At 33.6% G+C, this 23,840-nt stretch overlaps 1 non-coding gene across 1 annotated transcript; it reads right to left on the reverse strand.

The window, feature by feature from the left end:
- Positions 1 to 3,476: 3,476 nt before the first annotated feature.
- On the reverse strand, positions 3,477 to 3,583 carry LOC139895142 (small nucleolar RNA R71). Its single transcript, XR_011775606.1, has one exon. It is a non-coding gene; the product is annotated as a small nucleolar RNA R71 (small nucleolar RNA).
- Between the last annotated feature and the right edge of the window lie 20,257 nt (positions 3,584 to 23,840).

Consider the following 23,840-nt stretch of genomic DNA (forward strand, 5'->3'; position numbering starts at 1 on the left):
TTCGGCTTTGTACCATAATTGGGGTTTGGATAAAAGAACGACACTTGTGGAAATTAGACTATGGGCTATTAATGGGTTTTATATTAACTAAACAATACCTTGTTAATTTAATATACAAACTTATAATTTGACGTATTTATATATAACCACATACGCTTGACTGGGTACGGTGGGCGGGATATCTATAAATACCAATAATTATTCATTTTACCGGACACGGAACTGGATTAATAGTTAATAGACTTGTTGAAGCAGGGGTGAATTACATTCAAGGGTAATTAGTGTAATTGTTAACAAAGTAGTAAAACCTTGGTTTACACGCAGTCGATAACCTGGTGTATTCATTAAACAAAGTATTAAAACCTTGTTACAATTCGAATCCCCAATTAGTTAGAATATTTGACTTCGGGAATAAGAATAATTTGATGAAGGCTTTCGCTCTTTATATTTATGACCGATGGACTATTATGGACAAATCCGTATGGACATATTAAATAATCCAGGACAAAGAACAATTAACCCATGGGCATAAAACTAAAATCAACACGTCAAACATCATGATTACGGAAGCTTAAATAAGCATAATTCTTCTATTTCATATTTAATTTCCTTTATTTTATTGTATTGAATTGCACTTTTAATTATCGCATTTTTTTAATTATCGCAAGTTTATTTTATCGCACTTTTATTTATTGCAATTTCATTATCGTTATTTATTTTACGCTTTAAATTAAGTCTTTTATTTATTTAATATTTTACATTAGGTTTTAACTGCGACTAAAGTTTTCAAAATCGACAAACCGGTCATTAAACGGTAAAAACCCCCCTTTATAATAATAATATTACTTATATATATATTTGTATTTTTATAAAATAAAACTAATATAACGTTAAGCTTTGTCTAAAAGATTCCCTGTGGAACGAACCAGACTTACTAAAAACTACACTACTGTATGATTAGGTACACTGCCTATAAGTGTTGTAGCAAGGTTTAAGTATATCCATTCTATAAATAAATAAATATCTTGTGTAAAATTCTATCGTATTTAATAGTTTTTCCTTATAAAATTTATAAGCTATTTTATATACATCTCGCATAACATCAAGTATTTTTGGCGCCGCTGCCGGGGAACTTAAAATCTGGCTTAAAAGCCGGAAGCGCAACGCTAATATATAAGAAAAAAAAAGATTTTTATTTTTAGTTTACTTTTATAAAAATACGCTTTTGTAAAAATACGTTTTAAATATTTGAAAACATAAAAAGAAAAAACAAAAATATAAATATTTTTAAGAGTTTGTTAAATATTTAAGTTTTATAAAGTTTCTTTATTTTTATTTTATAAAAATATAAGTTTTATTTAAATATTTTGTGTTTATTTAAAATATAAAATCAAAACCGATATATATATATATATATATATATATATATATATATATATATATATATATATATATATATATATTTAAGATTTTTAAAATTATAAAGTATTTTATTTCTAATTTAGTTTTTAAAATATAACTTTTATTTAATATATTAATTAAATTAAAAACAGAAAATAAAAAAAATATATATAAATAAAATTAAACTTGTCGAACGAAACCAGCCTGTTAACTGAAATTTCAAACCCCGCGACTTGCGGCGTTTGTAGCCACGAAGCACCGTGACTCGCGGAGCCGTCTGACACGGGTGACACAGAAACCCTAACAGCATTAATTACGGGATAATTATTATTATTATTATTAATCTTAAACCCTAATTAGGGTATTTTTATTATAATATTTAGTTTTAATTTTATTATTTTGTTTTATTTAGTTTTAATTAGTTTAATTAATATAAAATTAATAGTTTTATAAAATAAATTAAATAAAAATAATATTTTTTATAAAAATTGTACTTTTTACAACTTTTAGTATATTTTTATATTTTGTATATTTTTATTTGTTTTAGCGTAATTTTTTGTATTTTTCGTTCGTAATTAGTTTTAAGTTATAGTTTTTGCCATAATTATTTTTATTTCTAGAATTTTAGGCTTTGCCGTAAAATCCCTTAAGTGCTTTTTCTTTAAACAAAGATTTAGGTGCTTTAAAATTTTGCGACGCCTTTTTAAGTTTTAGTACCTTTTTAAGTTATTGCCATTTGGGATATAGTTTTACTTGTAAGCTTTAATATTTTTAGACGCAACTTTTAATTTTTAGTTTTTAGTTCCTTTTTAAGTTTCAACGCGCTACTTTCTTATTTTTATTTTTCGACACCTTTTACCTATGTATCAATTATCACTCCAATTAGTAATCTCAATTTGCAATTTTAATTTTAAGTTAGTGATAGTAATAAGGTTGGGTTAGTCGAGTGTTTTTAAGTTTTATAAGTCATTTTTTTTTCTTTCTTATTTTTCGACGCCTTTTATTTTTCAACCCTTTTCTTTTTCGACCTTTTTCGACGCACTCTTTTTCTTTCTTATTTCTCGCAATTTTAGTTTTTAGGACATAGATTTTTATTCTACTTCTTATCTAAATTTCTTAAAATTACGAAAATTTATTTTAAGTGGTTAAATTGATAGACATCAAAATTTTCTGGTTCGTAGTAATAGTTGGATTTGTACGTGGACCGGGTTATTGGAGCCAAACAGTACTCAATTATATTGAGACCAAACGAATCCTGCCCCTCTGCTGCATCTTTTGGCTATTCGAAACGTGGGCAAAATTAGAAAAGTCTATTAATTGGATAACTTATATAATTTTTCTTTCCTTTTAAAAACTAATAGGATATTCAGGGAATGCACCGAGCAAGACGTTCACCACCTTTTGTACGTTCACCACCTGTAACTCGATCAAGACATCTAGCTAATATTACCGCTGTTGATTTTTCTTTAGAATCGTCATCCAGTCGACCAAGTACTCCAATTCAAATTTCCGATAATCCATTTTTTAAACCCGACCTCACAATTGAGAATCCGGAGAATATTCAGGGACAATTCATAGATCCTGAACCATTAATCTTTCCTTCGAAACCACCAATTATTCAAACAGAGATTGTTGAGGAACGAACCATTAAATCAGAATCCTCTATTGATTTAGATTCAACAAATTCAATTATGAAAAATCTGGAACCTTTAAGTATGGAAGACCAAATGAGAGCTAAACGCACTGGCCAAGGTCACGCAATTACTCATCCAGACATTAATGCGCCAGATTATGAAATCAAAGGACAAATTCTACACATGGTGACTAATCAATGCCAATTTAGTGGTGCGCCGAAGGAAGATCCAAATGAACATCTTCGTACCTTTAATAGGATCTGCACACTATTTAAAATAAGAGAAGTTGAAGATGAACAGATATATCTCATGTTATTTCCCTGGACTTTAAAGGGAGAAGCCAAAGATTGGTTGGAATCGTTACCTGAAGGGGCGATCGATAGATGGGATGTTTTAGTTGAAAAATTTCTTAAACAATTCTTTCCGGCATCTAAAGCCGTAAGACTTCAAGAAAAAATTGTTACGTTCACACAGAAACCAAATGAAACTCTATATGAGGCATGGACAAGATTTGGAAAGTTATTGAGAGGATGTCCGCAACATGGTTTAGACACCTGTCAAATAGTACAAATATTCTACCAAGGATGCGACATCACTACAAGAAAAGACATCGATATAGCAGCTGGTGGTTCTATTATGAAGAAAACAAAAACTGATGCTTACAAAATTATTGATAACACTGCTTCCCACTCACATGAGTGGCACCAAGAAAAAGATATCGTTAGATCATCTAAAGTAGCTAGAGCCGATTCTAGCCATGACTTAGATTCCATTTCTGTAAAGATAGATGCTGTCGAGAGACGAATGGAAAAGATGACTAAAGATATCCACTCAATACGAATTAGTTGTGAGCAGTGTGGACGAATTAGTTGTGAGCAGTGTGGAGGACCACATTTGACAAAAGATTGTCTTAGTATTGAACTAACAATGGAACAAAGAGAGAATATTTCATACATAAACCAAAGGCCTGGAAATAATTATCAGAATAATTATCAACCGCCAAGACCGATTTACAATCAAAACCAGAACTATAACCGAAATATTCCATACAACAACCAACAAGGTCCTAGCAATCAACAAGTATCCAATAATACTTACAACCAGCAAAGACCTAATTTTCAAAACAAACCACCACAAACCGATGATAAAAAGCCGAATTTAGAAGATATGATGACGAAGCTAGTTGAAACTCAAACGCAGTTTTTCACATCTCAGAAACAAACTAATGAACAAAATGCTCAAGCATTTAGAAATCAACAAGCTTCTATTCAAAATCTGGAACAAGAAGTAAGTAACCTAGCAAGGTTAATATGTGAAAGAAAACCGGGAAGCTTACCGAGTGATACAAATGCTAACCCCCGAAATGAAACAGCTAAAGCCATTACCACAAGAAGTGGTACAACACTTAAACCACCTGAAATACCTGTAATTTCTGATGAAGCTATTCCTACTCCACAAGAACCACAACCTGAGCAAGATAAGGAAAAAGAACCGGTAGTTGAAAAGGTTATTGAAGATAACACAGTTAAGGTTAAACCTTATGTTAAACCATACCAACCACCACTTCCTTACCCGAGTAAAATAAAAAAGAGAAACTTGAAGCCGAGCAATCCAAATTCTTGGATATGTTTAAACAGATAAATGTAAATCTTCCTTTCATTGATGTAATTTCAGGAATGCCTAGATATGCTAAATTTCTGAAAGATCTAATATCGAATAGAAAGAAAATGGAAGAACTCTCGGCCGTTACTATGAATGCTAATTGCTCAGCAGTGCTGTTGAATAAGATACCAGAAAAACTATCTGATCCAGGAAGTTTCACAATTCCATGTTTTCTGGGAAGTCTTAGTTCAATAGAAGCATTGGCAGATTTAGGTGCTAGTATAAATTTAATGCCGTATTCACTATACGCTAAACTAGACCTTGGAGAATTGAAACCAACAAGAATAAGCATACAACTAGCCGATCGATCAATAAAATATCCTAGAGGGATAATGGAGAACATGCTAGTTAAAGTTGGTACTTTAGTATTTCCAGTAGATTTTGTTGTTCTGGACATGGAAGAAGATTCTCAAGTTCCTCTCATATTAGAAGACCATTCTTAAACACGGCTAAAGCAATGATAGACGTGTTTGGTAAGAAATTGACCCTAAGTATAGAGGACGAGAGTGTTACCTTTTCAGTTGATAGAGCAATGCAACAACCGCAATCTGCAGATGATACATGTTATTATATTCAAACTATAGAATCACATGCAGAATTGTTAGAAGAATTTCCAGAATTACAAGGAACAGGAGAATGTTCTTTAGGAGAAGGTACTGAACCAATTGATGAAGCTAAAATGTTAGCTACACTAATGGCTAATGGATATGAACCAACAACAGAAGAAATTTAAATGCTAAAAGAAGAAGACAGATATCGATATAAATCATCGATAGAAGAACCACCGACATTAGAGTTAAAGCCACTTCCAAACCATTTGGAATACGCTTATTTACATGGTGAATCTGAATTACCTATAATAATATCGTCTTCTCTTACTGAAAATGAAAAATCTCAACTCATTTCTGTGTTAAAAGCTCATAAACCAGCCATCGCATGGAAGATTCATGATATTAAAGGAATAAGTCCTTCGTATTGCATACATAAAATCCTTATGGAAGAAGGTCATAAAACGTATGTGCAACGCCAACGAAGACTAAATCCTAATATGCAAGATGTAGTTAAGAAAGAAATTATTAAACTGCTAGATGCAGGTTTAATTTATCCAATCTCTGATAGTCCATGGGTAAGCACAGTTCAATGCGTGCCTAAGAAAGGTGGCATGACTGTCATTACAAATGAGAAAAATGAGCTTATTCCTACTAGGAATGTAACAGGATGGCGTGTATGTGTTTATTATAGAAAATTAAATGACGCCACCAGAAAAGATCACTTTCCCTTACCTTTCATTGATCAAATATTGGAAAGATTAGCCGGAAATAGTTACTATTGTTTTCTTGATGGATTTTCCGGATATTTTCAAATTCCAATAGCACCCGAAGACCAAGAGAAAACCACATTCACGTGCCCTTATGGTACTTTTGCTTACAAACGCATGCCATTTGGACTTTGCAACGCCCCTGCAACCTTTCAAAGGTGCATGATGGCGATTTTTCACGACATGATAGAAGAATGCATGGAAGTTTTCATGGATGACTTTTCAGTCTTCGGTGATACATTTGAATCATGTCTAGCTAATCTTGAACGAATGCTGATTTGATGCGAACAATCAAATCTAGTTCTTAATTGGAAGAAATGCCATTTCATGGTTAAAGAAGGCATCGTTCTTGGTCATAAAATCTCAAAGGAAGGAATTGAAGTGGATAGAGCTAAAGTAGATGTAATTGCTAAACTTCCACATCCCACCAATGTTAGAGGAGTTAGGAGTTTTCTAGGGCATGCCGGTTTTTACCGACGTTTCATAAAAGATTTTTCTAAAATTGCCACTCCTATGAATAAACTCCTAGAAAAAGATGCTCCATTCATCTTTTCAGATGAATGCATCAAATCTTTTAATATTCTTAAAGAGAAACTCACTAATGCGCCGATCATGATAACACCAAATTGGAATCTACCGTTTGAACTAATGTGCGATGCAAGTGATTTTGCAATGGGAGCCGTTTTAGGACAAAGGATTGAAAAACGATTTCAACCTATATATTATGCTAGTAAGACGTTACAAGGAGCATAAACGAATTACACAACTACTGAAAAAGAACTCCTTGCTATGGTCTTTGCTTTTGACAAATTTCGTTCATATCTCGTTCTAGCAAAAACGGTGGTCTATACCGACCATTCTGCTCTTAGATACCTATTTTCGAAACAAGATGCTAAACCAAGATTAATCTGTTGGATCTTACTCTTACAAGAGTTCGATATTGAAATCCGAGATAAAAGAGGAGCAGAAAATCTCGCCGCTGATCATCTTTCGCGTCTTGAAAATCCCGAATTAGAAGTTCTAAATGAATCGGCCATACAAGACAACTTTCCTGATGAATATCTATTGAAGATAGATTATAATGAAATTCCATGGTTTGCAGACTATGCAAACTACTTAGTTTGTGGATTCCTTGAAAAAGGATTATCGTACCAAAAACGAAAGAAATTCTTTAGTGATATAAAACACTATTTCTGGGAAGATCCACATCTGTTTAAAAGTTGTCCAGATGGAATAATACGCCGATGTGTATTCGGAGATGAAGCTAGTAAAATCTTAAACCATTGTCACACAGGACCAACATGAGGGCATTATGGGCCTCAACTAACAGCAAGAAAAGTTTATGATGCTGGATTCTATTGGCCTACAATTTACAAAGACGCACACCTTCTTTGCAAATCCTGTGATGCTTGTCAAAGGGCCGGAAAAATAAGTCAACGTGATGAAATGCCACAAAATGTCATTCAAGTATGTGAAGTATTTGACATTTGGGGTATTGACTTTATGGGTCCATTTCCAAAATCTCATAATAATCTCTACATTCTCGTAGCCATTGATTATGTATCTAAATGGGCGGAAGCACAAGCTCTCCCAACTAACGATGCACGAGTTGTAGTCAATTTTTTAAAACGTCTTTTTGCAACGTTTGGAACAAAGAAAGCTTTAATAAGTGATCGGGGAACTCATTTCTGTAATAATCAACTTGAGAAAGTTCTCAAAAGATATGGAGTAACTCATAAAATCTCCACTGCATATCATCCACAAACAAGTGGACAAGTTGAAAATACCAACTGAGCTTTAAAACGTATTCTAGAGAAAACCGTAGGATCAAATCCGAAGGAATGGTCCATTAAATTGGAGGATGCACTCTGGGCTTTTAGAACAGCCTACAAAACTCCAATTGGAACCACACCTTTTAAACTCGTTTACAGAAAAGCATGTCATCTTCCAGTAGAAATTGAACAAAAAGCATTTTGGGCTTTGAAGACATGTAATCTTGATTTACATGAAGCTGGACGTCTACGATTAAGTCAACTAAACGAATTAGAAGAATTAAGACATGAAGCATACGAAAATTCATTAATCTATAAGGAAAGAATGAAGAAATGGCATGATAAAAGAATCAGAAGTTCAAAAGAATTTAAAGAAGGAGACTGAGTTCTTCTTTTCAATTCACGATTCAAGCTATTTCCTGGAAAATTGAAATCAAGATGGTCTGGACCATTCATAGTCAAAAGAGTTTTCCCATACGGAACCGTAGAAATAATAAATTCAAATGGGATTGAATTTAAAGTTAATGGTCATAGAGTTAAACATTATATACATGGTCCTATGGAAGTTGACAATGAAGTTAATCACAATTTCGACACCACAGCTAACTAAGTGTGGGGAGAATCAAGTCTTTTAAGGATAAATTGTATTTCTGTTAGAGTTAGATTTTCTGTTTTCGTATAGTTCTCGAAAATGGAACCTGAATGGTCTTTCCCTAGCAGACCCTAAAGAACTAGTCTTCTCCCCCCATTCTGAATTTTTATTTTTTTAGGTTTTTACGAAATGAAGACTTCCTGTGAACTAAACCATGGTCTAATGCTACACGCTTTGATCACTAAACGTAATAATGACACACTTCCAAGTGAAATAGTATCATTAATCAGAGGTAAATTGGACGGAGTAAGAAAAGAATCCAGATGCGAAGATAATAAGTTACAATTTGGTAAAGGAAAATCAAAATCCGCAGAGAAGAGCACGACACCTTGAAAAATGTCACAAATGCGGAAAATGGTCACACGAAGGTAAATGTTCAAATAATCAAACTTATTCAAACACCGAATTTGTTACTTTATGCAGAGATGGACCGTTCATATGTTTAGAAGAAAAAACATTAAATGCTCGAGGTTACGCCTATGTAGCCATGGAAAACCAATTAGTCCGACTATCTTATGAGTGGGCTAGAGCATATCACTAAGAAATCTATTTCACAGGTAAGTCTGTACAGTTTTTTATTTATTTTTATTTTAACCTTTTGATAATAAACGCTAATTTGTTCGCTATAAAGTATTAAATTGGTATTCGATAAAATTAGGTCTTGCGACCGAAATTGTTAATATCATACAAAAATTTATTACATCACTGCGAAATTTAACGTTTATTCTTAAGGTATAAATATCTTTAATCAATCAACCCAAAATATTTCAAAAATTCGTCATGAGTTAAATTAGGTCATGGAACCGAAATTACTTTACCGAAAAGAGGGGCGCATATTTTTGATAATATTTGATTGATTAAAGTGGGATAAAAGCCAAAAAGATTTTTAATTTTATTTTTACCATGTTTTTAAAATTAATATATATTTAAAATTGTAAATATTTGAAAAAATTAATATTTTTAATATAAGTTTGTATGTATAAAAACAAAATTTAATTTAAGTTTGGTGTGAATTTTTAATATTAATTTTGAATTTTATGCATTTTAAATTTAAGTTTGGTGTGAATTTATAATATAAATTTTTTAATTTAAGTTTGGTGTGATTATAAAAACAAAAATTTACTTTATTTCGCTAAATTAAAAATATGATTTTTAAAATTCGTCGTGAGTTGAAGACTAGGTCGTTGAACCGAAATTGCTTTACCTAAAGGAGGGACGAGAACTTTTATTATCATTATTTTTAATCTTATTGAATTAAAGTATGCCAAAAACATAAAAAAACCCAAAAAATCTTTGCTTTTAAAAACCGCGCTTTAAATAGACAAATTTTAAAATTTTGTCGAGGGACGGACTAGGACATCGATCCGAAAGGACCTCGTCCTAAATAACAAGGGAAACGAAATTTTAAAATTAATTACTGAATTGTTTTATAAGTTAAAGATTATTATTAAAAAAAAAAAGGGCCGCGACTCGCGGAGTTTGAAAGAGAAAAACACCGCAAGTCGCGGAGCTTGTAAAATACAGAAAAAAATATAAGCAGCCGAACAGATCAGTTTGTGCACAACCAACACCAAAAAACTGCGAAATAAACCGAAAAACCACTCTCAAATTCGTATTTTTTCACAATTTTTCATCAAATCTTTCACAAAATCATGTTGAGAAGGATGCTATCAAGGAATTACTCAAGAAAAACGGTAAATTTCTACACCAAAACACCCTTTAATTCGAAAATTTAGTGTTCTTGAGCAATTTTATACCCAATTCGATTTTGATGCTTTTTAGTGTAATTATGCTTAAATTGCTTATGTATTATGCTTGTATAACCTAGATTGATGCTATTTAACATGATTAGAAGCCTTAAACTTCAAATTTTGAGTAATCTAGGGTTTGTGTTCTTGAGCAAATTTGAGGCTTTTTGATATAAACAGGTTATGGCCGATTTTTGTCATGAATTATTGCTTAATTGAGTAGTGTAACATGTTTAGGTAGTTAAATGATCCAAACATTGATCCTAAACATGATTTTTAGAGATTAAAGTGGACTTTTTAGGCGAAAATTCATGAACTTGATTTATTTGATATATTTGCCAATTGAGACTTGTTTAATTGTTAGTAATGACTATTTTGACATGTTATTTGAGTTAAATGCTTATGAGATTTGTATACATTTTCATATGTGCTTATTTGGAAAAGTGTAGAATTGTGAAAAATTGTGAAAATGTGTCTAAGTTTAATTTTGATTTAACATGTTATTGTGATTGTTTTAAGTTGTTATTTTGCTGACACTAATGCATATTTGGATGCACAAAAATTGTGTTTGATGTGTTTTGCAGACTGAAAGGGGTGAATCTTTATCCTAAGCTCGCAATGCTCCTCCTGAGAATGCGGAACAACAGGATGTTGATAACTATTACAAACAAGATACACCTCATCCAGTTATGACATTTTCAGATATGCACGTGGAAAATTTGCACCCGAACTTGAGATTAGACAGACGTTGGATAGATTATCCAAAATACCAAAGAAACTTGCACACTCTTCATTCTAAAGCTGTTGAAATACCTAGGGTAATAGAATGGGGACCATTAGAAGCTGTAGAATTGGCCGAGCCAATTAGAGAATTACTTACACAGAGGTATGGTAATTCTACTTTTAACGATTGGGTATGATTATTCAACATGCGTAGACCTGTATATAAAGTATGGTGTGAAGAATTATTGTGTAGTATAGAAATAAATGATCGGGTAGCTAGTTTAACCGATCGTTATTTTATTAGATTTTTGTTAGGAGGTTCGATGCGCCACATGTCTCTACTAGACATGGCTCAGGCCTTACGTATATATACGCCTGAGGAGCTAGCATCTGCCGATTGTCGAGGGTTGATACTAAATGGTAGGAAAATTGATGAAAATTTTGATACGCATGGTGTATGGAGTCAAATGACTAGCCATCACCGATTTAAAGGGGGAAATTACTCTTATTTGGATATAGATAGAGCTGAATTAAGAGTAATTCACAGGTTTTTAGCCAATTCGATTACACAACGAGGTAAGAATAAGGAAAAGGTAAATGAACAGGATTTGTTTTACCACATGGGTATTCGAGACCCACAAAGCGCTGTAAGTATACCTTATTGTGTGAGTTATTATTTATCAGCTATGGTTAAGGGGATGAGACCGCACAGTATAATAGGAGGTGGTATATTTATTACATTAATTGCTGAGTATCTCAATGTGGATATAAGTCAGGGGGGATTATTAATCGAAGAACCAGAACCCCGCGATACAATTGGTTTAAATGTATATCATGGTGCTAAGGTTTTGAAGAGGCGAAATAACGCCGCAGTACAATACCATGGAAGACATCCACAGGTTGAGAGAAATCAACAGCCAGGTAATGTGGGTGGGGGAAATGAAATGACAGAAATGCAAAGGTTTATAGCTTCACAAGAGTATGAAAATGCTAGACATCGAGCATTTGAAGATTGGCAAGTTCATAAAAACCAAATCATAGCTCATTGCCAACATGTAGGTAGAAACTATATTCCTACTCCAACGCCCATATTTCCTCCCTGGTCTATAGAGATGCAACCACCGTATCCTACTTATAACCCAGCTGAAGCATTTTATAACACATATGGTTATGCATGGAACCCCTACTGGTATCAGTAACAACCCTAGTTTATTTAGTTTTATTTATTTTATTTTTGTAATGTTACTACATTTAGCACTTATGTTGATATTGTAATAGTTTTTATAATTTTCTAACTTTTATTATTATTATTAGATTTTAATAATTTTTGAATGTGGGGTAATATACCAAACTTTAAAAATATGTATATATGTTTGCAGTTTATCTTATGTACACAACAGGGTAAAACAACGCATTTTCAAAGACTGGCATTAAGTTCAGCAAAAGCAACTAATTTTGACGACAAGATGCAAAATATATGTGAAATAACAACAAGACGGAATGAACAAATGATGTGCACAATTTATCATTCAACACAAATAACAATATGTTTGGAAACTTTGGTAAAATTTAATCATTTTTCTACGCTAATCACCCTCAATAATTTAAATTGTTACTGATTTCTTGCAAATGAGGGCATTGCAAGATCTTAAGTGTGGGAAGGGCTAAATTCTTTCGGATTTTAAAATTTTTACTTTATACACTTGGTTACCATTAAAAATACTAGTAAAGTAGTAGTTGTATTAGAATCTAGTGCTCTCTGATAATAAAGAACAGCCCTAGTCTTATATACTGACTACCCAATTCTAATAAATTTTTTTAAAATTTTCAATTAAATGAACTCAAAATCATGTTTATACATATTTATGAACGATAAAACTAGGTGTTAACACCGAAATTATTGTTACCTCGGAAAGGACATAAATTGAGAAACAAACCAAAATGTTAAAATTCATTTAAAATGGAATAGAGGACAATAAAAAGAAAAAATAAAAGCCAAGTGTGGGAAAATTTATCAAGTTATTTAAAACATATATCACATATTTTTGTACAAATAATTGAAAATACTTTTGTTTTGGACTAAACTAAAAAGTTTTACCCGATCTACTGTAAGAAAGATGGATCTACACGATGAATCAATTCCATCATTTAAAAGGAAGTAAAGTCTTCCGAAAAAAACGCGCTTTTTGATTTAGGTCATGAAGTTGTTGTCCAGACCAGCTGTAGGTTGACGAAAAATCTAGAAAAGTCATCACTAAAATTAGCAGGAAATCCATGGACCTCAGCATAAAACAGGGTCGCCAAGTGGTCAGACTTATCCTAACCATGAGAGGATCTGTCTCGTAAAATGGGGAGGACGCCGTGCAAATTAGCTGGATAAGACTAATGAATCAGATCCCCAGAAAGGATAATCTCCTTAAAGATAAAAAATCAGCTTTTAAGACTGATATTACTCAATCCTTGAGATTGACCTTAAAGATTGAGAATTCAAACTCATGGAATTCAATGATATCTAAACTCGAGCTTGAACGAGAAAATATTTTGATCAAAATTACAAACCGATTTGTTTTCTAATAACCCATTTTCAATGCGTTCATTACCATTGAACGTAAAATCTTAGGAATTCACCTGGAATTCATTAGGTCATCTGAACCAAATCGGGTGTCAACCGTAAGAACGGTGGTTGCATAGCATGGTCAAAGACAGGACCTTGTGCCAGACCGAAAAATTATAAGGGTGAGCTTTACTATTGCTCCTACCAAGGATAGTAATTGCATCCGACACGTTATAGACCATAATTAAAAGCATGTCAGGGGACATTGCCTTAACAGTTGCTTGTTCAACACTTTCCTTTACAACCGGACGGTAGTTTATCGAAAGGTAATATACGGAGCAAGTATACTGGACGTGTTGCTTTCCTAATACAAGGTTAACAAGTGGGTGACACAAACCCGCAAGTTTTGAGCTAAAATTTTCAAATCTGAAACCCACTAAACCCACAAAAAGAATTTGCAAACACCGGTGAAGGGTTATTCCGGAAAACTTATCTAGGGTAAAAACTAGATTGAATTTTCGAAAAGATCAAATGTTTTCATAAAGATCCAATTTCCTTAAGGGATCTAAATTTTTATAGTCATGTGGGACTGTAAACCATACCGTTAATACCATTGTTTATACCGCCGTAAAGAAATCACTGATGTACAAAGTGTGAAGAATAAAGAAGTGATTCTAGTATTTCAAGACTATATTGCTTGAGGACAAGCAACGCTCAAGTGTGGGAATATTTGATAATGCTAAAAATGAACATATATTTCATAGCATTATTCCTCAAGAAAGACAAGCTTTTAGTTGCAATTGTCCTATTTACAAGTGATATTCGTTTAAATAATAAAAGGTGAAGACAAAAGACAGATTCGACGAATTGAAGACGCAAACGACCAAAAAGCTCAAAAGTACAAAATACAATCAAAGAGGTTCCAATTATTGATAAGAAACGTCTCGAAATTACAAGAGTACAAGATTCAAAACGCAAAGTACAAGATATTAAATTGTACGCAAGGACGTTCGAAAATTCAGAACCGGGACCAGAGTCAACTCTCAACGCTTGATGCAACGGACTAAAAATTACAAGTTAACTATGTATATAAATATAATATAATATATAATTAATTATATAAATTATATATAAATTATATTTATATAATAATCCGTCGGCAAGAAAGGATCCAAAATGGAGTGAGCTGTAAAATCGAACTCCGCGAGTTACGGAGTTTGAAGAAGGAAAGGGCCGCGAGTCGCGGAGCCCCTAATTTTGAAAATTCCTATAAAAGCCAGCGCAATTCGACGAGTTTTAATATCCAAATAATCTATCTCTCTCTCAATATATACGTAAATATATATATATATATATATATATAATTTATATTTTAATTTTAATTTTAATTTTAAATCCTAATAATAAGGGTATGTTAGGGAATGTTGTAAGGGTGTAAGTCGAAATTCTGTCCGTGTAACGCTACGCTATTTTTAATCATTGTAAGTTATGTTTATATTATTTTTATTAATGTCTCGTAGCTAAGTTATTATTATGCTTATTTAATACCGAAGTAATCATGATGTTGGGCTAAAAATACTAAAATTGGGTAATTGGGCTTTGTACCATAATTGGGGTTTGGATAAAAGAATGACACTTGTGGAAATTAGACTATGGGCTATTAATGGGTTTTATATTAACTAAACAATACCTTGTTAATTTAATATACAAACTTATAATTTGACGTATTTATATATAACCACATACGCTTGACTGGGTACGGTGGGCGGGATATCTATAAATACCAATAATTATTCATTTTACCGGACACGGAACTGGATTAATAGTTAATAGACTTGTTGAAGCAGGGGTGAATTACATTCAAGGGTAATTAGTGTAATTGTTAACAAAGTAGTAAAACCTTGGTTTATACGCAGTCGATAACCTGGTGTATTCATTAAACAAAGTATTAAAACCTTGTTACAATTCGAATCCCCAATTAGTTGGAATATTTGACTTCGGGAATAAGAATAATTTGACGAAGGCTTTCGCTCTTTATATTTATGACTGATGGACAATTATGGACAAATCCGTTTGGACATATTAAATAATCCAGGACAAAGAACAATTAACCCATGGGCATAAAACTAAAATCAACACGTCAAACATCATGATTACGGAAGTTTAAATAAGCATAATTCTTCTATTTCATATTTAATTTCTTTTATTTTATTGTATTGAATTGCACTTTTAATTATCGCAAGTTTATTTTATCGCACTTTTATTTATTGCAATTTCATTATCGTTATTTATTTTACGCTTTAAATTAAGTCTTTTATTTATTTAATATTTTATATTAGGTTTTAACTGCGACTAAAGTTTTTAAAATCGACAAACCGGTCATTAAATGGTAAAAACCCCCCTTTATAATAATAATATTACTTATATATATATATATATATTTGTATTTTTATAAAATAAAACTAATATAACGTTAAGCTTTGTCTAAAAGATTCCCTGTGGAACGAACCAGACTTACTAAAAACTACACTACTTTACGATTAGGTACACTGCCTATAAGTGTTGTAGCAAAGTTTAAGTATATCCATTCTATAAATAAATAAATATCTTGTGTAAAATTGTATCGTACTTAATAGTTTTTCCTTATAAAATTTATAAGCTATTTTATATACACCTCGCATAACATCACATTAGTTACCCTTGCCAAAAGTTTCGATGCGAGCAACCGCTCGGACCTCCACCTTGATCGCCCATTTCGGCCATCCTTTGTTCCTCCTCCTCTTGGCGTTCACGTTCATCTAAGTGGCGTTATTGTGTGTTGTACATGTCTTGTGCATGTTGAGTCGCGTAATCATAATTGTAAGGAGTTGGGCATGGTGGTGGTGGAATTGAATCCACAAAAGGGCTCCATGGTTCACGGTAGGGAAGTGGCGCGTCGGGGGTCATCCTCATGGTCTCAATCGAATGGCATATCTAATTGATATCTCGGCCATGTCCTGATTGGGAGTATTCGATGCCATATAGGCATCGGTTCACCCCACTAAATTCACCACTAAGATATTCCCGGTCTTGTTGGCTAAGGTTAAATCCCCCTTGGGTTGGTGCACTTGAACTCCCACTACCCCCTGCTTGGTTCGTGTTAGTCTCACGGGTTTGTGTTTGGGTTTGGGTTGGTGTAGCTGATATCGCTCCATTTATATATATTTTATTTCACGATATATACCTTACTTTGCTCGGTTTTTGACTATCTCGGAGTCTATGTAGTGTGTTATTGTGCTAATTGGTAAATTAAGGGCTAAGGAGTTGATTTGGTGTAAAATTGACCAAATCATGGGAAAAATTGGCTAAGAAAATGATGAGTGCAGGAAACAGCTCCAAAAGCGCCGCTCCTGAAGGCCCAAAGCACCGTTCCAAAAGGAAAAGCGGCGATATTATGCACGATTTGTCTCCATTTTTCTTCAGTGAGCAAAAGCGCCGTTCTAAATGCTAAAAGCATCACTCCTGATCAGCCAAAAGCGTCGCTTGAAATGTCCCGTTCTTATTGATTAAAAACGTTCCATATTAATTGATTTCGTTGCGAGGTTTTGACCTCTATATGAGACGTTTTTCAAAGACTGCATTCATTTTTAAACAAACCATAACCTTTATTTCATCAATAAAGGTTTAAAAAGCTTTACGTAGATTATCAAATAATGATAATCTAAAATATCCTGTTTGCACATGACCATTACATAATGGTTTACAATACAAATATGTTACAACAAAATAAGTTTCTTGAATGCAGTTTTTACACAATATCATACAAGCATGGACTCCAAATCTTGTCCTTATTTAAGTATGCGACAGCGGAAGCTCTTAATAATCACCTGAGAATAAACATGCTTAAAACGTCAACAAAAATGTTGGTGAGTTATAGGTTTAACCTATATATATCAAATCGTAACAATAGACCACAAGATTTCATTTTTCAATACACATCCCATACATAGAGATAAAAATCATTCATATGGTGAACACCTGGTAACCGACAATAACAAGATGCATATATAAGAATATCCCCATCATTCCGGGACACCCTTCGGATATGATATAAATTTCGAAGTACTAAAGCATCCGGTACTTTGGATGGGGTTTGTTAGGCCCAATAGATCTATCTTTAGGATTCGCGTCAATTAGGGTGTCTGTTCCCTAATTCTTAGGTTACCAGACTTAATAAAAAGGGGCATATTCGATTTCGATAATTCAACCATAGAATGTAGTTTCACGTACTTGTGTCTATTTTGTAAATCATTTATAAAACCTGCATGTATTCTCATCCCAAAAATATTAGATTTTAAAAGTGGGACTATAACTCACTTTCACAGATTTTTACTTCGTCGGGAAGTAAGACTTGGCCACTGGTTGATTCACGAACCTATAACAATATATACATATATATCAAAGTATGTTCAAAATATATTTACAACACTTTTAATATATTTTGATGTTTTAAGTTTATTAAGTCAGCTGTCCTCGTTAGTAACCTACAACTAGTTGTCCACAGTTAGATGTACAGAAATAAATCGATAAATATTATCTTGAATCAATCCACGACCCAGTGTATACGTATCTCAGTATTGATCACAACTCAAACTATATATATTTTGGAATCAACCTCAACCCTGTATAGCTAACTCCAACATTCACATATAGAGTGTCTATGGTTGTTCCGAAATATATATAGATGTGTCGACATGATAGGTCGAAACATTGTATACGTGTCTATGGTATCTCAAGATTACATAATATATAATACAAGTTGATTAAGTTATGGTTGGAATAGATTTGTTACCAATTTTCACGTAGCTAAAATGAGAAAAATTATCCAATCTTGTTTTACCCATAACTTCTTCATTTTAAATCCGTTTTGAGTGAATCAAATTGCTATGGTTTCACATTGAACTCTATTTTATGAATCTAAACAAAAAAAGTATAGGTTTCTAGTCGGAAAAATAAGTTACAAGTCGTTTTTGTAAAGGTAGTCATTTCAGTCGAAAGAACGACGTCTAGATGACCATTTTAGAAAACATACTTCCACTTTGAGTTTAACCATAATTTTTGGATATAGTTTCATGTTCATAATAAAAATCATTTTCTCAGAATAACAACTTTTAAATCAAAGTTTATCATAGTTTTTAATTAACTAACCCAAAACAGCCCGCGGTGTTACTACGACGGCGTAAATCCGGTTTTACGGTGTTGTTCGTGTTTCCAGGTTTTAAATCATTAAGTTAGCATATCATATAGATATAGAACATGTGTTTAGTTGATTTTAAAAGTCAAGTTAGAAGGATTAACTTTTGTTTGCGAACAAGTTTAGAATTAACTAAACTATGTTCTAGTGATTACAAGTTTAAACCTTCGAATAAGATAGCTTTATATGTATGAATCGAATGATGTTATGAACATCATTACTACCTTAAGTTCCTTGGATGAACCTACTGGAAAAGAGAAAAATGGATCTAGCTTCAATGGATCCTTGGATGGCTCAAAGTTCTTGAAGCAAAATCATGACACGAAAACAAGTTCAAGTAAGATCATCACTTGAAATAAGATTGTTATAGTTATAGAAATTGAACCAAAGTTTGAATATGATTATTACCTTGTATTAGAATGATAACCTACTGTAAGAAACAAAGATTTCTTGAGGTTGGATGATCACCTTACAAGATTGGAAGTGAGCTAGCAAACTTGAAAGTATTCTTGATTTTATGAAACTAGAACTTTTGGAATTTATGAAGAACACTTAGAACTTGAAGATAGAACTTGAGAGAGTTCAATTAGATGAAGAAAATTGAAGAATGAAAGTGTTTGTAGGTGTTTTTGGTCGTTGGTGTATGGATTAGATATAAAGGATATGTAATTTTGTTTTCATGTAAATAAGTCATGAATGATTACTCATATTTTTGTAATCTTATGAGATATTTCATGCTAGTTGCCAAATGATGGTTCCCACATGTGTTAGGTGACTCACATGGGCTGCTAAGAGCTGATCATTGGAGTGTATATACCAATAGTACATACATCTAAAAGCTGTGTATTGTACGAGTACGAATACGGGTGCATACGAGTAGAATTGTTGATGAAACTGAACGAGAATGTAATTGCAAGCATTTTTGTTAAGTAGAAGTATTTTGATAAGTGTATTGAAGTCTTTCAAAAGTGTATAAATACATATTAAAACACTACATGTATATACATTTTAACTGAGTCGTTAAGTCATCGTTAGTCGTTACATGTAAGTGTTGTTTTGAAACCTTTAGGTTAACGATCTTGTTAAATGTTGTTAACCCAATGTTTATAATATCAAAAGAGATTTTAAATTATTATATTATCATGATATTATGATGTACGAATATCTCTTAATATGATATATATACATTAAATGTCGTTACAACGATAAACGTTACATATATGTCTCGTTTCAAAATCATTAAGTTAGTAGTCTTGTTTTTACATATGTAGTTCATTGTTAATATAATTAATGATATGTTTACTTATCATAATATCATGTTAACTATATATATAACCATATATATGTCATCATATAGTTTTTTTTACAAGTTTTAACGTTCGTGAATCACCGGTCAACTTGGGTGGTCAATTGTCTATATGAAACCTATTTCAATTAATCAAGTCTTAACAAGTTTGATTGCTTAACATGTTGGAAACATTTAATCATGTAAACATCAATCTCAATTAATATATATAAACATGGAAAAGTTCGGGTCACTACAGTACCTACCCGTTAAATAAATTTCGTCCCGAAATTTTAAGCTGTTGAAGGTGTTGACGAATCTTCTGGAAATAGATGCGGGTATTTCTTCTTCATCTGATCTTCACGCTCCCAGGTGAACTCGGGTCCTCTACGAGCATTCCATCGAACCTTAACAATTGGTATCTTGTTTTGCTTAAGTCTTTTAACCTCACGATCCATTATTTCGACGGGTTCTTCGATGAATTGGAGTTTTTCGTTGATTTGGATTTCATCTAACGGAATAGTGAGATCTTCTTTAGCAAAACATTTCTTCAAATTCGAGACGTGGAAAGTGTTATGTACAGCCGCGAGTTGTTGAGGTAACTCAAGTCGGTAAGCTACTGGTCCGACACGATCAATAATCTTGAATGGTCCAATATACCTTGGATTTAATTTCCCTCGTTTACCAAATCGAACAACGCCTTTCCAAGGTGAAACTTTAAGCATGACCATCTCTCCAATTTCAAATTCTATATCTTTTCTTTTAATGTCAGCGTAGCTCTTTTGTCGACTTTGGGCGGTTTTCAACCGTTGTTGAATTTGGATGATCTTCTCGGTAGTTTCTTGTATAATCTCCGGACCCGTAATCTGTCTATCCCCCACCTCACTCCAACAAATCGGAGACCTGCACTTTCTACCATAAAGTGCTTCAAACGGTGCCATCTCAATGCTTGAATGGTAGCTGTTGTTGTAGGAAAATTCTGCTAACGGTAGATGTCGATCCCAACTGTTTCCGAAATCAATAACACATGCTCGTAGCATGTCTTCAAGCGTTTGTATCGTCCTTTCACTCTGCCCATCAGTTTGTGGACGATAGGCAGTACTCATGTCTAGACGAGTTCCTAATGCTTGCTGTAATGTCTGCCAGAATCTTGAAATAAATCTGCCATCCCTATCAGAGATAATAGAGATTGGTATTCCATGTCTGGAGACGACTTCCTTCAAATACAGTCGTGCTAACTTCTCCATCTTGTCATCTTCTCTTATTGGTAGGAAGTGTGCTGATTTGGTGAGACGATCAACTATTACCCAAATAGTATCAAAACCACTTGCAGTCCTTGGCAATTTAGTGATGAAATCCATGGTAATGTTTTCCCATTTCCATTCCGGGATTTCGGGTTGTTGAAGTAGACCTGATGGTTTCTGATGCTCAGCTTTGACCTTAGAACACGTCAAACATTCTCCTACGTATTTAGCAACATCGGCTTTCATACCCGGCCACCAAAAATGTTTCTTGAGATCCTTGTACATCTTCCCCGTTCCAGGATGTATTGAGTATCTGGTTTTATGAGCTTCTCTAAGTACCATTTCTCTCATATCTCCAAATTTTGGTACCCAAATCCTTTCAGCCCTATACCGGGTTCCGTCTTCTCGAATATTAAGATGCTTCTCCGATCCTTTGGGTATTTCATCCTTTAAATTTCCCTCTTTTAAAACTCCTTGTTGCGCCTCCTTTATTTGAGTAGTAATGTTATTATAAATCATTATATTCATAGATTTTACTCGAATGGGTTCTCTGTCCTTCCTGCTCAAGGCATCGGCTACCACATTTGCCTTCCCCGGGTGGTAACGAATCTCAAAGTCATAATCATTCAATAATTCAATCCACCTACGCTGCCTCATATTCAGTTGTTTCTGATTAAATATGTGTTGAAGACTTTTGTGGTCGGTATATATAATACTTTTGACCCCATATAAGTAGTGCCTCCAAGTCTTTAATGCAAAAACAACCGCGCCTAATTCCAAATCATGCGTCGTATAATTTTGTTCGTGAATCTTCAATTGTCTAGACGCATAAGCAATCACCTTCGTTCGTTGCATTAATACACAACCGAGACCTTGCTTTGATGCGTCACAATAAATCACAAAATCATCATTCCCTTCAGGCAATGACAATATAGGTGCCGTAGTTAGCTTTTTCTTCAATAACTGAAACGCTTTCTCTTGTTCATCATTCCATTCAAATTTCTTCCCTTTATGCGTTAATGCAGTTAAGGGTTTTGCTATTCTGGAAAAGTCTTGGATGAACCTTCTGTAGTAACCAGCTAGTCCTAAAAACTGGCGTATGTGTTTCGGAGTTTTCGGGGTTTCCCACTTTTCAACAGTTTCTATCTTTGCCGGATCCACCTTAATACCTTCTTTGTTCACTATGTGACCGAGGAATTGAACTTCTTCCAACCAAAATGCACACTTTGAAAACTTAGCGTACAATTCTTCCTTCCTCAATACTTCTAACACCTTTCTCAAATGTTCACCGTGTTCTTGGTCATTCTTTGAGTAAATAAGTATGTCATCAATGAAAACAATGACAAACTTGTCAAGGTATGGTCCACACACTCGGTTCATAAGGTCCATGAACACAGCTGGTGCATTAGTTAAACCAAACGGCATGACCATAAACTCGTAATGACCGTAACGTGTTCTGAAAGCAGTCTTTGGAATATCATCTTCTTTCACCCGCATTTGATGATACCCGGAACGTAAGTCAATCTTTGAATAAACAGACGAGCCTTGTAGTTGATCAAATAAGTCGTCGATTCTCGGTAGTGGGTAGCGGTTCTTGATGGTAAGTTTGTTCAACTCTCGGTAGTCGATACACAACCTGAATGTACCATCTTTCTTCTTGACAAACAAAACAGGAGCTCCCCACGGTGATGTGCTTGGTCGAATGAAACCACGCTCTAAAAGTTCTTGTAATTGGCTTTGCAGTTCTTTCATCTCGCTGGGTGCGAGTCTGTAAGGAGCACGAGCTATTGGTGCAGCTCCTGGTACAAGATCTATTTGAAATTCAACGGATCGATGTGGGGGTAATCCCGGTAATTCTTTCGGAAATACATCGGGAAATTCTTTTGCAATGGGAACATCATTGATGCTCTTTTCTTCAGTTTGTACTTTCTCGACGTGTGCTAGAACAGCATAGCAACCTTTTCTTATTAGTTTTTGTGCCTTCAAATTACTAATAAGATGTAGCTTCGTGTTGCCCTTTTCTCCGTACACCATTAAGGGTTTTCCTTTTTCTCGTATAATGCGAATTGCATTTTTGTAACAAACGATCTCCGCTTTCACTTCTTTCAACCAGTCCATACCGATTATCACATCAAAACTCCCTAACTCTACTGGTATCAAATCAATCTTAAATGTTTCGCTAACCAGTTTAATTTCTCGATTCCGACATATATTATCTGCTGAAATTAATTTACCATTTGCTAATTCGAGTAAAAATTTACTATCCAAAGGCGTCAATGGACAACTTAATTTAGCACAAAAATCTCTACTCATATAGCTTCTATCCGCACCCGAATCAAATAAAACGTAAGCAGATTTATTGTCAATAAGAAACGTACCCGTAACAAGTTCCGGGTCTTCCTGTGCCTCTACCGCATTAATATTGAAAACTCTTCCACGGCCTTGTCCATTCGTGTTCTCCTGGTTCGGGCAATTTCTAATAATGTGGCCTGGTTTTCCACATTTATAACAAACTACATTGGCATAACTTGCTCCGACACTACTTGCTCCGCCATTACTCGTTCCGACACCATTTGTTCCTTTCGTTCTATTAACCCCTGGTCCGTAGACCTCA

This window comes from Rutidosis leptorrhynchoides, chromosome 2, assembly GCF_046630445.1.
Source record: "Rutidosis leptorrhynchoides isolate AG116_Rl617_1_P2 chromosome 2, CSIRO_AGI_Rlap_v1, whole genome shotgun sequence".
In the NCBI taxonomy this organism is placed as follows: domain Eukaryota; kingdom Viridiplantae; phylum Streptophyta; class Magnoliopsida; order Asterales; family Asteraceae; genus Rutidosis; species Rutidosis leptorrhynchoides.